The sequence below is a fragment of the Acinonyx jubatus genome, chromosome B3 (assembly GCF_027475565.1).
Source record: "Acinonyx jubatus isolate Ajub_Pintada_27869175 chromosome B3, VMU_Ajub_asm_v1.0, whole genome shotgun sequence".
Classification (NCBI taxonomy): domain Eukaryota; kingdom Metazoa; phylum Chordata; class Mammalia; order Carnivora; family Felidae; genus Acinonyx; species Acinonyx jubatus.
In genome coordinates this window covers 89,401,636-89,414,102 of record NC_069386.1, presented here as the reverse complement: position 1 = coordinate 89,414,102, position 12,467 = coordinate 89,401,636, and positions in this window count along the sequence as shown.

Sequence of the window (12,467 nt, the reverse complement as noted above, 5' to 3'; positions counted from 1 at the left end):
ACATTAGAGTCACTCAGTGTATTCTGAACAGAAAGATCATTCTAGGGGGTGTTTGACACAATTATGTAATCATCTGGTTAGGACATGTTACTTGTGAGCACTAATATCACAAACATAAGAAATTCATGAGCTCAGAAGATTTTCTTTAATAAGGTATGAATATTACTTCATAACAACAGAAAAGAGTTTGTAATAATTAAATCACAGCAAATCTGATTTTTAAGATAATGCATAGTGTAATAGCAGCAGATGGAAATTTACTCAGAGAGAAATTTAGCATAGTATTTTTTCCTCACCTTTCTTTCATGAATTTCTTTCTTTCATGAACATTTTCTGAATGTTTTCAGAAAATAATTCTAACATAAAAAAAAGTATCTAGTAAAACCTAAGGCTTACCATATTTGGTTTACTGTTCTAAGAGTATGTTTATACAAAAAAAAAAAAAAAGGTAAAAGGTAAAACAGGAAATACTTGATAGATTTCAGCACAAAGTCCTCCAATCTGTATCTACTAGGAATATGATTTGGTCTCTCTACTGCCTGATACAACTCATTTTCTTGCTTTAAGCCAAGCTTTACTAATCAAAACTGATGTCTACTGTCAATAAATGTAGAGTATCATGAATTAATGTTGTCATTTAACAGTAGTTCAAAAGACTGAATGTTAAAATCCATATTAAAACCAGTTTTTGTTTTAGTTTACTATGAATTTTAGTTCTTTCTCACAATTGGTTTCAAACAACCGTGGGCATACAGTTTATATTATCTATTTTTACAGACAAAGCACCGTTGAAAAACAGAGAAATCATGTGATATTCATAAAACTGACAGAGCTCAAATGCAAATCAGCCCATTTGAGGCAAAGTAAGTCTCCTTCAGTGTCGTATACTGGAAAGTGAATATTTCAACTCTTTTAGTAAATGTCACAGTATTTTTATTAATAATATATATTTCTCTATGATCATACTCCTACTTTCAAAAAATGAGACCTAATTTTGCATCTTTTTCTTTAATAAATGTGTAAAGTGGCCTTAATATATATTTAATGAGGGTGATTTAAATTCCCACCAAATTTTTTTAAAGGAGGAATCATTGAGATTCTCTCTCTCCCTCTCTCTCTACCCCTCACCTGCTCACTCTCTCTGCCTCTCTCTTAAAAATAAATAAATAAACTTTCAAAAATTAAAATAAATAAAAGGAGGAATCATATTGTTTTCACTAGAAATTCAATGAGGTTCGAAGCTAGCAATTGAAGGTCACCTGGATGGCTCAGTCGGTTAAGCATTGGACTTCGTCTCAAGTCATGATCTCATGGTTCATGAGTTCAAGCTCCATGTCCAGCTCTGTGCTGACAGCTCAGAGCCTGGAGCCTGCTTCAGATTCTGTCTTTCTCTCTCTCTGCCCCTGCCCAGCTCATGCTCTGTCCTTTAAAAAAAAAAAAAAAGGAAGAAGCTAGCAATTGATATCATCCTCTATTTTAACTGAGTTCAGTTACTTCCACTGAAACTACTATATCTAAATCTCTAGAGCATAACAACTGCTGCTTACAGCAAAATTCAATCTTTTACCTTTTGTAGCAAAAATTTGGTGGGTTGTAGATTTCAAAATAAAATTAAATTGTATCAAGTGCTTTGTTCCTAGTTGCCATCTTCAATTCATTAAGTGGCTTAAAAACAAACAAAAAAGCCAGGAAATAACTTCAGTATGCAATGACTTTTCAGATAAATGAAGAAAGTAAATGGAGTATGTTACATTTGACTGTGAAGTCATGTATAGGTGGTGTTTGACCAGCATAAAGCATCAATTTAAAATTGTGTATCAGTGATGACTTTTGGGAGGAAGAATTTGGCAGAAACCCAAAAGAAAAACTAAAACCACAATGGCCTGCATCTAAGTGATAACAGTTGCTGTTCAACTGCAATGTTTTCAGTTAATTAAATGATACTGAGAATAAAATCCAAACCAAATAAATTTAATCAGAAACTAGTCTTTATATACTGCCCCATAGTGAGTATGTCAGATCATTCCCAATAGAAATGGGGTTGTTGAACTGCCTCAACTACAATGTGTTTTCTGACTTACGTTTTAATTCTACCAAATATTCTAACCTAAATATTTGAGTTGATATATTTTAATGTTAGTAATATTGCACTAAGGTTTTTCTTTTTGTGCTTAATTTCCTACAAAGTATATATGACTATTTGCATGTGCCTTTGGCGGTAGGTATACTTTAAATGATTAGATAATGCCTCAACTTTATGACAAATACACACCAAATATTTAATAAACCTATTTCTAAAGTGATTATTCTTCTCTCTGGATGTCTGTAGTGATTATTGCTTTCAGCATTACTTTGATTCCTTCGGTCCTTGATTTTGTTTAACTAATGAAGTTTATAAATTACTTAACCTACCAAAACAACTGAAATCATTGAGGAATTACTTATTTCTATATATTTTATATAAAATAGACCCATATTAGGATATCTTGCTAAGCATATTGCACAAAATAGATAATTTCTAACTGTGTATTCCTATGTTTTATCTTCATCTTCAAACGCCAAACCCCAGTGGTGATAGGGACTAGCAGTTTGTATATTTACTTGAAGAACATTACTGTGATAACTATTTTTCCATACTTTATTTTTATTAATGAAAAGCTAAATTACCACTGATCTTAAGTTTTTGTATTTTACTGATCTCCCCCTAAATATATCATCATGCTCATTATTGCTGCCACAACTATTTAAATAAGTAGCACAGAGCTGTACAACTATAGAGGAAACTCAGAACTTCAAGAATTCATATAAATCAGCAACCTGGTTGATTAAAACAATGGTAGAAATTTGTCAAAGAGAATCGCTTTGATTCTTTTTTTTTTTTTTTTGATTCTTTTTGACCCAGGCTTAGAACTGCTTCTCTTGGCATAAAATTTTATATATTAGGGTTATATGTTTCTTTTATTAAAGAATGGGAGTTAATTCTATATTTCAAATAGATCTATTTATTTTTAATAATACAGGGTAAAAACCCTGGATTCTCAACCCTGGGTCCGAACCATATCAGCCCATGAAACCATTAAGTGTTCATTTCACAGCGATGATGATGGTATCTTCTCTGGCAAAATTAGGGAGACAGTAAAAAATATCAGTGACTGCCAGAGGTGATGTAAGCGGGGGAGGAGGAGATGAATAGGTGGAGGACAAAGGCTTTTTACAGGAGTGAAAATACTCTGTGAGATACCATAATGATGGATACAAGTCATTATTTGTCTAAGCCCACAGAACCCCGAGAGTGAACTCTAATGTAAACTATGGGTGATTATGATGTGTCCATGGAGGTCCAAACAAATATACTACTCGGGGTAGGAGATAATGATAATGGGGAAGGCTATGCATGTGCAGGGATGGGGGTTTATAGGAAATCTCTGTACCTTCACCTCATTTCTGCTGTGAAACTTAAATTCCTTAAAGAAAAGTCTTAATTTAAAATAAAGAAGGGGGGCAAAAAACCAATAACAGAGAAAAAAAAGAAACAAGATACGCTGAGGTTCAATAGACTATGTTATCTAATCAGGTAAACCAATACTCCAATTGCTCTGACTTACATTAATATATAAATCCTACAAACTATGCACTCAGAGGCACTGCTCTGTTTAATTAATGCTATAAACAGATTTTCTTGTGTTCAGGAAGAAATTTGTGATCAGAATCTTCATAACCATTATCCCAAGAGATTAATTTTCAGAATATGTCCTTTATCATACCCCCCAAAAAAGCATGTCCATGGTAGGTACTAATCAAAATTATTTTACTTTGAGTAGAAACAGACTCAATTTATCTTCATAATGCTAAATTATCTCATTAAAACAAATATTACTGAATCCCATATATATATATATATGCCGAGCCCTTGTCTACTTAATATACGTGTATGTTTTGAATTAATGAAGTACTATCTTTGGTATTTATTAGTATAGTTAGCTACTTGTGTCTTTATGAGCACTATATTACTCTCTAGGCCTCAAATCAAAAGCCAGTTAACTTTTATGCAATAAACATCTACTTAAAACTACAGCTCTCTTCTTTTCACACCACTTGCCTTCTATACTATAAAGCCGCAGAATCTAAGGCTGAAGATTCCGTACAGAAGCTTATGAAATACTCTGTGGAGAAAGAACAGTATCTTAAATTTAGCAGCATTTCTGTTGCTTTACTTTGGAACAGGCCATTCATAGCAACATCGTAATTGTTTGCTTAAAATTCAAATAATTTACTGTTTTATATCTATTTTAATTGCATTTAACTCAGGGAAGATGGAGTGGGAGGAGAACTAATTATTTTATGTAGTTTTACTAACAAAAATTATCGATTTTATTTCCTTTAATATTCCTAGAGAGTATATTTAAAATACACACTTAAGATAAGTGACAACATGCCATCAAATATCTCGACAGATTGACATTATTCATCACTTAAATTGTTCCAATATCTTCCTTATTAAAATAAAAAAAAAGCAAATAAATAGCCAAATAATAACCAACTTGTACAAAAGCTCTTCTTTTATTTTGTTATTATTCATTCTTTTCCTTTCTACTTTCACCTTCTTGAGAAAAGTGTTTATTTTCAAGATATTCACTGTCTCGGTTCTCAATCAAATAATACCAATTGACTTCTAATAAAAAACATCAATGAGATAATAATACCATCTACCTCACTGGATTATTATGAAACTTCAAGAAGAACACCATGATTTCCTGGCTGTAGAATACGTTACTTTCAATGCTTTCTGATCTGGTATTTCTGGAGTGATGTACACAACTTTCTTCAAAACTTTTCTTTTCTGGGGCGCCTGGGGGTGGGGGGCTCAATTGATTAAGCATCAGATTTTGGCTCAGGTCATGATCTCACGGCTCATGAGTTCAAGCCCCACATTGGGCTCTGTGCTGACAGACAGCTAGAGCCTGGAACATGCTTTGGGTTCTGTGTCTCCCTCTCTCTCTGCCCCTCCCCCACTCACACTCTGTCTCTCTTTCAAGAAAAATTAAATAAATAAAAAATAAAAGAAATTAAAAAGAAAAACAAAACTTTTCTTTTCCCTCTTTTTAACCCTTCTGTCTCTCTTCTCACCCCCACTCACCCTGCCCTGTTTCCTCTTCCTGCAAGGGTAAATGCTTAAGTATGAATGAATTTTGTTGGAAATAAGTACATCAATTTCAGTATGTATAAAAAGTTCACAGATGTCTCCACCTTTCTCTCAAAAGCTGTTTAACTTAAGGATTTTGTTCATGGTACCAGTTCTATTTTGGTTTTTATTCTTTCCTATCTCTTGCTCCATTTTCAAGCTGCCTTTACTCTTATCGCTTCTATTTTTTTTTTTTTTTGCGCTTTTTTCTTCCCTTCTTAAATTTATATATATCCTAGGAAATTTCACTTCAGTGACTTCAGCTACCAACTATATTTTTAATATTTCCATACCATTATCATGAAGTTTAAACTATACCTTGACCTCTATATCACCTGCTCTGTATCTTGAAATTAACATATTGAAAGCAGATCTTATATTCTCTTTCCATCTATATTCTGCATTCTCTGTTCAGAGAATGAAGTTGGCATTATCCAAGGGACTGAAGCCAGGTGAGAAATCATCTCCATTTCCCTAACTCCTAAATCCCTATGGTCTACTAGTAAGTCATGCTTCAATTATGATCCCCACTTTTCCCATTTCTTCATGACTCTAGGATACTTCCTTGATATAGAGCCATCAAGCTAATGAATGATGGACTTATTGCATAGAGTCCAGAAAACCTGATATATAATAGAGTAATCTAATGTCATTTATTAGGTTTCACTATGTATGGGGTGTGAATTCTGGGGCAAGATCATTTCTTAAAGTGTTATACAAATAAAATTCTAGGATAGCCTAGGGTAGTGAACAATATTGCAACCAAACACAAAAATGATATAAATGAGTAGAGATTTAAAAATGGGACCAAACAAAAAGGGTCCTAAAAAAACAGGAAAATACAGGGGACAAAAAGAGTATTAGAATGAACAAGAGTTGATGAGTCTAAAGAGGAAATCACCAGAGGGACAAGAGTTATAGGAAATAACTAGGGAACACATTATTTATGAGCATTAACTATAATTTTGTTTTTGTATCCTCCCATAAAGTCCTCCAATAAGAAGACCAATTTTTAAAATCATTCTCCATATGTGACATAAAAGGTTTTAGTACTCGGCTGAGTATACAGAGAATATTCAATAAAGTGAGTTACTATTTAGTGGTCTGTAGAACCTATGGGAGGCAGCATAGCTTAATATTTAGGAAATGAGACTCCCATCTAGATCTGAATCCCAGTTCCTCCATTTTCTGAAAACATAAAGTTTCCTTATTTGCAAAATGAGATAATAATACTACCTCATGGGATTATTATGAAAATTCAATGAGTTATTCATTCAATAATTGCAATGGCATGAGAAGAATACCTCAAACATAGTAAACACATATTAAATAAAGAATACCTAAGAGTTAAGCTTCTGGAATCAGATTTCTTGTTTGAGGTGAAGAGCTCCCTTCTCTATCTAGGTAAAATTGTTGCAGTTACGTAGTCTCTGCAAACTGTGTTTTAAAATCTACAATTTGTGAATGCTAGGCCATGATTTAACTAGGAGTATTAATTGAGATGATGCTTGTTTAGGGTTCAGAGCAAAGTAAGCCCTGAGTACATCAGATTTACTGTCATCATTTGCCATTTAAACTATTTCTTAACTGTTCCCTATTACTGATTTTTGGCACTGGATCCTTGGAAAAGACACTTTATGTCATTGTATTCTATCTTACAGCTATTAGAGTATGGCATAAATTATAAAAAAGAAAATCTCTTTTGGAATACCTGTTAATACCTGAAATTTAGTTACTCAAAGGCATATTTTCATAATTAATTCTGAACAATGTAATTAAAGTAAGGCACCTTAGGCTAAATAAATTCCTAGAAGAGGCACTATTTCTCACCATTAGTCACTTTAAAATAGGCAATGTATAATCTTTAAGTACAATCAACATTTTGACACCTTAAAGTTAAGTGTAATGTTGCAGCAAGTTCCTCTTTCAGTTACATCAGATTTATGTCAAGGGAAGAAATAAAAAATATAAATATAAATAACTTTGACATATAGCAATTAAATTCTTACCTTAATCTGAACTAATGCTGGCAATAATACAAAGTACAATTGCCAGTCAAGATTCACACCATCCAAAATAACATTGTTTACACACAGTTTACTGCAGAAAAAAAATATGAAATAGCAAAAGTATTAATGGAGGGACATGAATCACAACCAAAGAGCTGCCTCATAACAAGAAGTCTGAACTGATCTGGTATGATTCCCAATTGCCTTATGTACAGGTTGTACCAGATGTTTTTCTCTCTCAAACCAAGAATCACTGACATGGGCATACAACATCCTGGAACCAGGACAGGACAATTTGCACACTGCTGGTCACTTGGCATATTGTTTTTATGTAACCAGCGCCAAAAGCAAAGCCCCCTTGGAATCTTACAAGGACCAGGTGTAACTCATGAATCTCACTGTTATCAATAAACAATGCTGATAAATTGGTACAAATTACCCCCAAGTTATTTGGCAACTTGGATAAAAAGCAGTACTATTAACCAGTCTATTTGTTCCAGACAAGGGAAAATACTTTAATAAAAGTTCATAAAATCAATGGAAAGATAATCAAAACTCAATAGACAAATGAGCTGTGTAGTATATACATATTCATAAAAGGATAAACACACAGCAAAAGACAATTGAAATTCACAGAAGTCAAATACATCAACGCAACATCAATTTTGTCCTCTTCACGTTAATTTTATCAACTTTCAAAAAATAAAGTTCACAAATATTAATATGATTAGCAAGAATTAAGTGGGATAAACACTCTCATACTCTGCTGATGGGATTACAAATTGATTCAAGTCAATTAGCCTGAATTTGGTAACCAGATATCCACATTAGCTGTATGGTTCAAACATCTGTCTAGAATAGAAATTAGGACTTTGAACTATGTTATTCCATAACTTTAAAGGTCTTTACTATCTCTTTGAACATGTCAAATATAAGTTACAAAAATCTTCTGGATAGTTAAATAGATTTATCTTCTTTCATTTGGTTAAGCGAATATGAATTTTATATATAAATAATTGTAGGGTTTCCTCTTATGTAAGACATCTCTGGTGCTAAATATTTATCCATCAGGGCCTCATGATGTATATTAAACAAATGATATATCAATGTCTTCTAAGACATTCACTATTGTTTCCTATATAGTTAATTTTAGTATCTATTTGAGGGAAACTGACATTATTTGTATTTCGAATCAGGAGACTTATGTTCCAATATAGTTTTGTCCCAAGCTTGTTATATATTACAACTTACTCTTCCAGTCACTTGAATAGTTAATTCAAAATTCTTTCACAATTCCCAGACTCTGATCCTTCCTCCTTCTTCTCCCCACCTTCCCTGGCTCCCTGAGAAAACAGAAATCCTCACAATAGAAAACACGTCAGCTTTCTCAGTCCACACCCACATGCACCTGCACAGTTCTCTATTTCTTGATGGCTGGCTCCCAGGCAGCTCTTCTGGCCTTCTGGAGATATCTTAGCCATTGAGCCTCCCTGAAATCTCGTACACCTTTTTAATTTCCCATTTAAGCCTGATCTCCCCTTTACTATTTACGTAACTAAAAATAAAACAAAAGTTTTCCTACTTCTTTACTTTTCTCTCTGAATAGTTTAGCACCTTACCATTTTAGAGCAAAACTGTTTGAAAAATTACTTCCATTTGCTACCTACTGTTAAGGAATTGGGGTGCCTGGATGGCTCAGTCAGTTGAGTGTCCAAGTTTTGATTTCAGCTCAGGACATGACCCCAGGGTCATGGGATCAAGCCCTGTGTATGGCTCCATGCTGAACATGGAGCCTGATTAAGATTTTTTTTCTCTCTCTCTCTGTGCCCCTCTCCCCAACTTGTGCTCTCTCTCTTAAAAAAAAAATAAATAAAATATTACTTAAAAAAGAATAAAAAAATATTCAAGGCACTTGTTAAGATATGGTAAGGAAGACTTTATCCAAGGAAGTGGGCATGATTGATAGAGGTATGGGGAACACTAAGACTAAATTTTGCATTATAGGGAAGAGATCAGGCTCAATTCTGAGGACAGCATGGGCAAGTGGAAATGTGTAGCCAAAGAGCAGGGTGGAGATCAGTGGATGGAAGATTACTAAGGGAAACATCAGGGGTTGGGGTAATTCTGGCTAAATAGACCCAACAGGATTCTTGCTGAACACAGGCCAGGGTGGTCAGGTAAGACCTGGAGGATACTGGAGGATAAGGAACCTGATCAGATAGATATTGAGGATAGGTGTTGTGGCTACACTAACTTAGCAAGAATTCTTGCTAAGCCTGAATTTTAAAAGGCAGTACACAGATCACAGATGCCAAGAAGGTGGTTCAGGAGCCTGAGTAAAGTTTGGTCAAGCAAAGAATTTTGTCACTATCTCCTTATGGTCACCTCACAAGAACTATCCTAATAACTTCCATCTACATTTTGCTCCCTCAATCTATGGAAATCACTCTTTATTAAAGAAAAGAAAAGAAAAGAAAAGAAAAGGAAAGGAAAGGAAAGGAAAGGAAAGGAAAGGAAAGGAAAGAAAAAGAAAAGAAAAGAAAAACTACATGTATGCATGTATGCAAATCTAACATAAACCTAATAGACATTTTTCACCTCGTGTTCATTCTATTTTCTCCCTGTTGAGAGACTTTTCTCCCTTATATTTTCTGGATTTTATCCTATGTGTAAACTCTTTCTGTGCCTCATAGTACTATTTTTATTCTTCTGTTATTACCCTTCCTATTATTAGAGTTATTCAAAGTGCAACTCTAGGTCAATTTCCTTAATATATTTCATTCTCTATGGTTGCAATTACATTTTATATACAAATGTATATCATACACTTGTATTTGTAGATTACTTCTCTCCTTTAACACTCCCGGGTACATAATAATCACTATATCAGAGTTTTCTAGTAGTGTTGATATCTGATTACTTTTAAGAGGCTCTCCCGAGTGCCAGGCCAACAGAAGCAGTGAGATACAGTGGAAAAAGCTCTACAAGAACAGATCAAAGAACAGAGATTTTCTTCTGTTTCAGAATAATTAGGTTACCTTACACAAGTAATTCAACTTTTACTGACCTTATCTGTTCCCTTATCTATATGCAAATGCATAATCTGCATTATTAAATAATCTTTAAGGTCCTTCTAACTCTGAAGTTTTATTATTCAATTTCAACTTGGCTGGCTCAATGATCTTGATATTGATACTGGTAAGTCACAAGTCACCTTTATTGTAAAATGTTGTTAAGGCATAGTATGTATATGAATAAGAGGAAATGCATTTAAGTTGCATGAAGTAGTTTATAATGGCATTTATACTCCTAACAGTATACTCAGATATGGACTTGTTAATAAGATATTGTAGAAAGAAAGATAAAAGTAAAAGTCAGTGAATTAGGATGAAGCAATTAAACAACAAGAAAATTAAATATGCAAGGACTAAGGCCAAACATGATAGAAAACAACATAACAAGCTAGGAATCATAAAATAGAGAGAAGATGAAAATACTAGAACAAGGTAAGAAGACAAGGAAATTGCCCAGAGGTGAACACGGGATGCAGAGAAAGTTCCTTCTCCCGTGTGTGCCTATGCTAGAAGTATGGACCAGATATCCTCAAAGGACAATTGTGTCTCAATTCACAATGTACTCTAAAATAGGTCTGCCACACTGCAAATTGGAATCTCCTGGTTGATTCCAATAGGTGAAAAGAACACTCTTTAACAACAGTATCTCCCTAGTCATTGTCCCATGCTCCAAATTTTTTTCTCTGCTCCCTATTATAAAGATTTTCTATACCAAACTCCAATTAAAATGGCAATACTGCTAATAGGTACAACTATCTAATAAACTTACAACCTACACAATAAATCTAAAAGATTACTGAATATAATAAATGAGGCCACATCACTTTTATAATACGGATAATGAAGATGAAGTATATTAAACTGAGAGACCTAAGTAGACAAATTCAAAACTAAAGCAAAATCTAGTTCAAAATACTCATTTCTTTCATTAGTTCATTCATAGCCATGTTGAATGAACAAATGTGCTAGTCACTAAGAGAACAAATATGCGAATTACACAGTTTTGCTCTCTGACAGATAGGGTTTAGTAGGGAACAGCAATGTGAAACAACCAATTACACTGTAATGGAGGTGCACAAGAAAAATGGTGAGGATACAATGTTTGAACAGATTTAACAAAGGAAGTCTGACCTTAAGAATCATTCCTCCAAATCAGGTGGATGGATGTGAAGTGAAAGAAATTGTGAGATTGGGGTGAACATTTTAGGATAAGGGAATAGTGGTTGCTAAGAGACACAGCTATGACACAGAATAGGATATTCTTGAAATAGCAAGTAGTTAGGTAACTTTGAATGCTAGTTTTCCATTGTTACATAATAAATTACCACAAATTCAGTACTTAAAGCAAAAAATTATTAACTCACTGATATTTTTGCACCAGGAGTCTGGCACATCTTACCTGTGTTTAGTGCTCGGGGTTTCACAAGGGTGAAATCTGGTATCATTCAGTCGTGTTCTCATCTAGAGGCTCAGGTAGGGAAAGATAGGCTTCTGAGCTTCCTTAATTTCCTGGCAGAATCCAGCTGCTTCCTGTTTTAAGGCTCAAGATCCCATATTCTTGCTGGCTATTGGCCAGGAATTATTCTCAGCTGCTTGACACTGCTCTCAGGTCCTTGCTACCTGGCCCTTTCCATGCTTAGATTAGGTCAGGAGGACCAGGGCATTTTTTTTTTATTATTATTATTAACTCAAAGTCAGTGGATTAATGACCTACACAGGACTGACATTCCACCATATTCACAGATGCTGCCTGCCTTCAGGGAAATAATTATACAAGACATTCACACCAGGGGGCAGAAATCTTGGAGGCCATCTTGGAATTATTAATACAACAGGTTGGATTTTAAGAAGTAAAGTAATAGGATGATGTTGGTGAGCAGCAACATTTTGATCTGTTTTTAATACTCAGTTGATGATTTGTGAGAGATATTCAATGTCATAATAAAAATCTTGGGCATTATTTTGTGAGTAATATGGGAATTCCCTAGAATGCTTAAAAATGAAGTGATATGATAAAGGTGTATTTTACAAAGAGAGCTCTGGTAGATTAGAGGAGGTTGCATTGAATTTAGGTAAAAGTAGAAACAGAAAAAAGCAGATTTAATTATGCTTATAATATTTTAGGATAGGGCTTCTCACCAGGTGAGAGATTCTCCCTGGAAAGGATATTTTGAATATCTGCAGTAATACAGTTGATTGTTA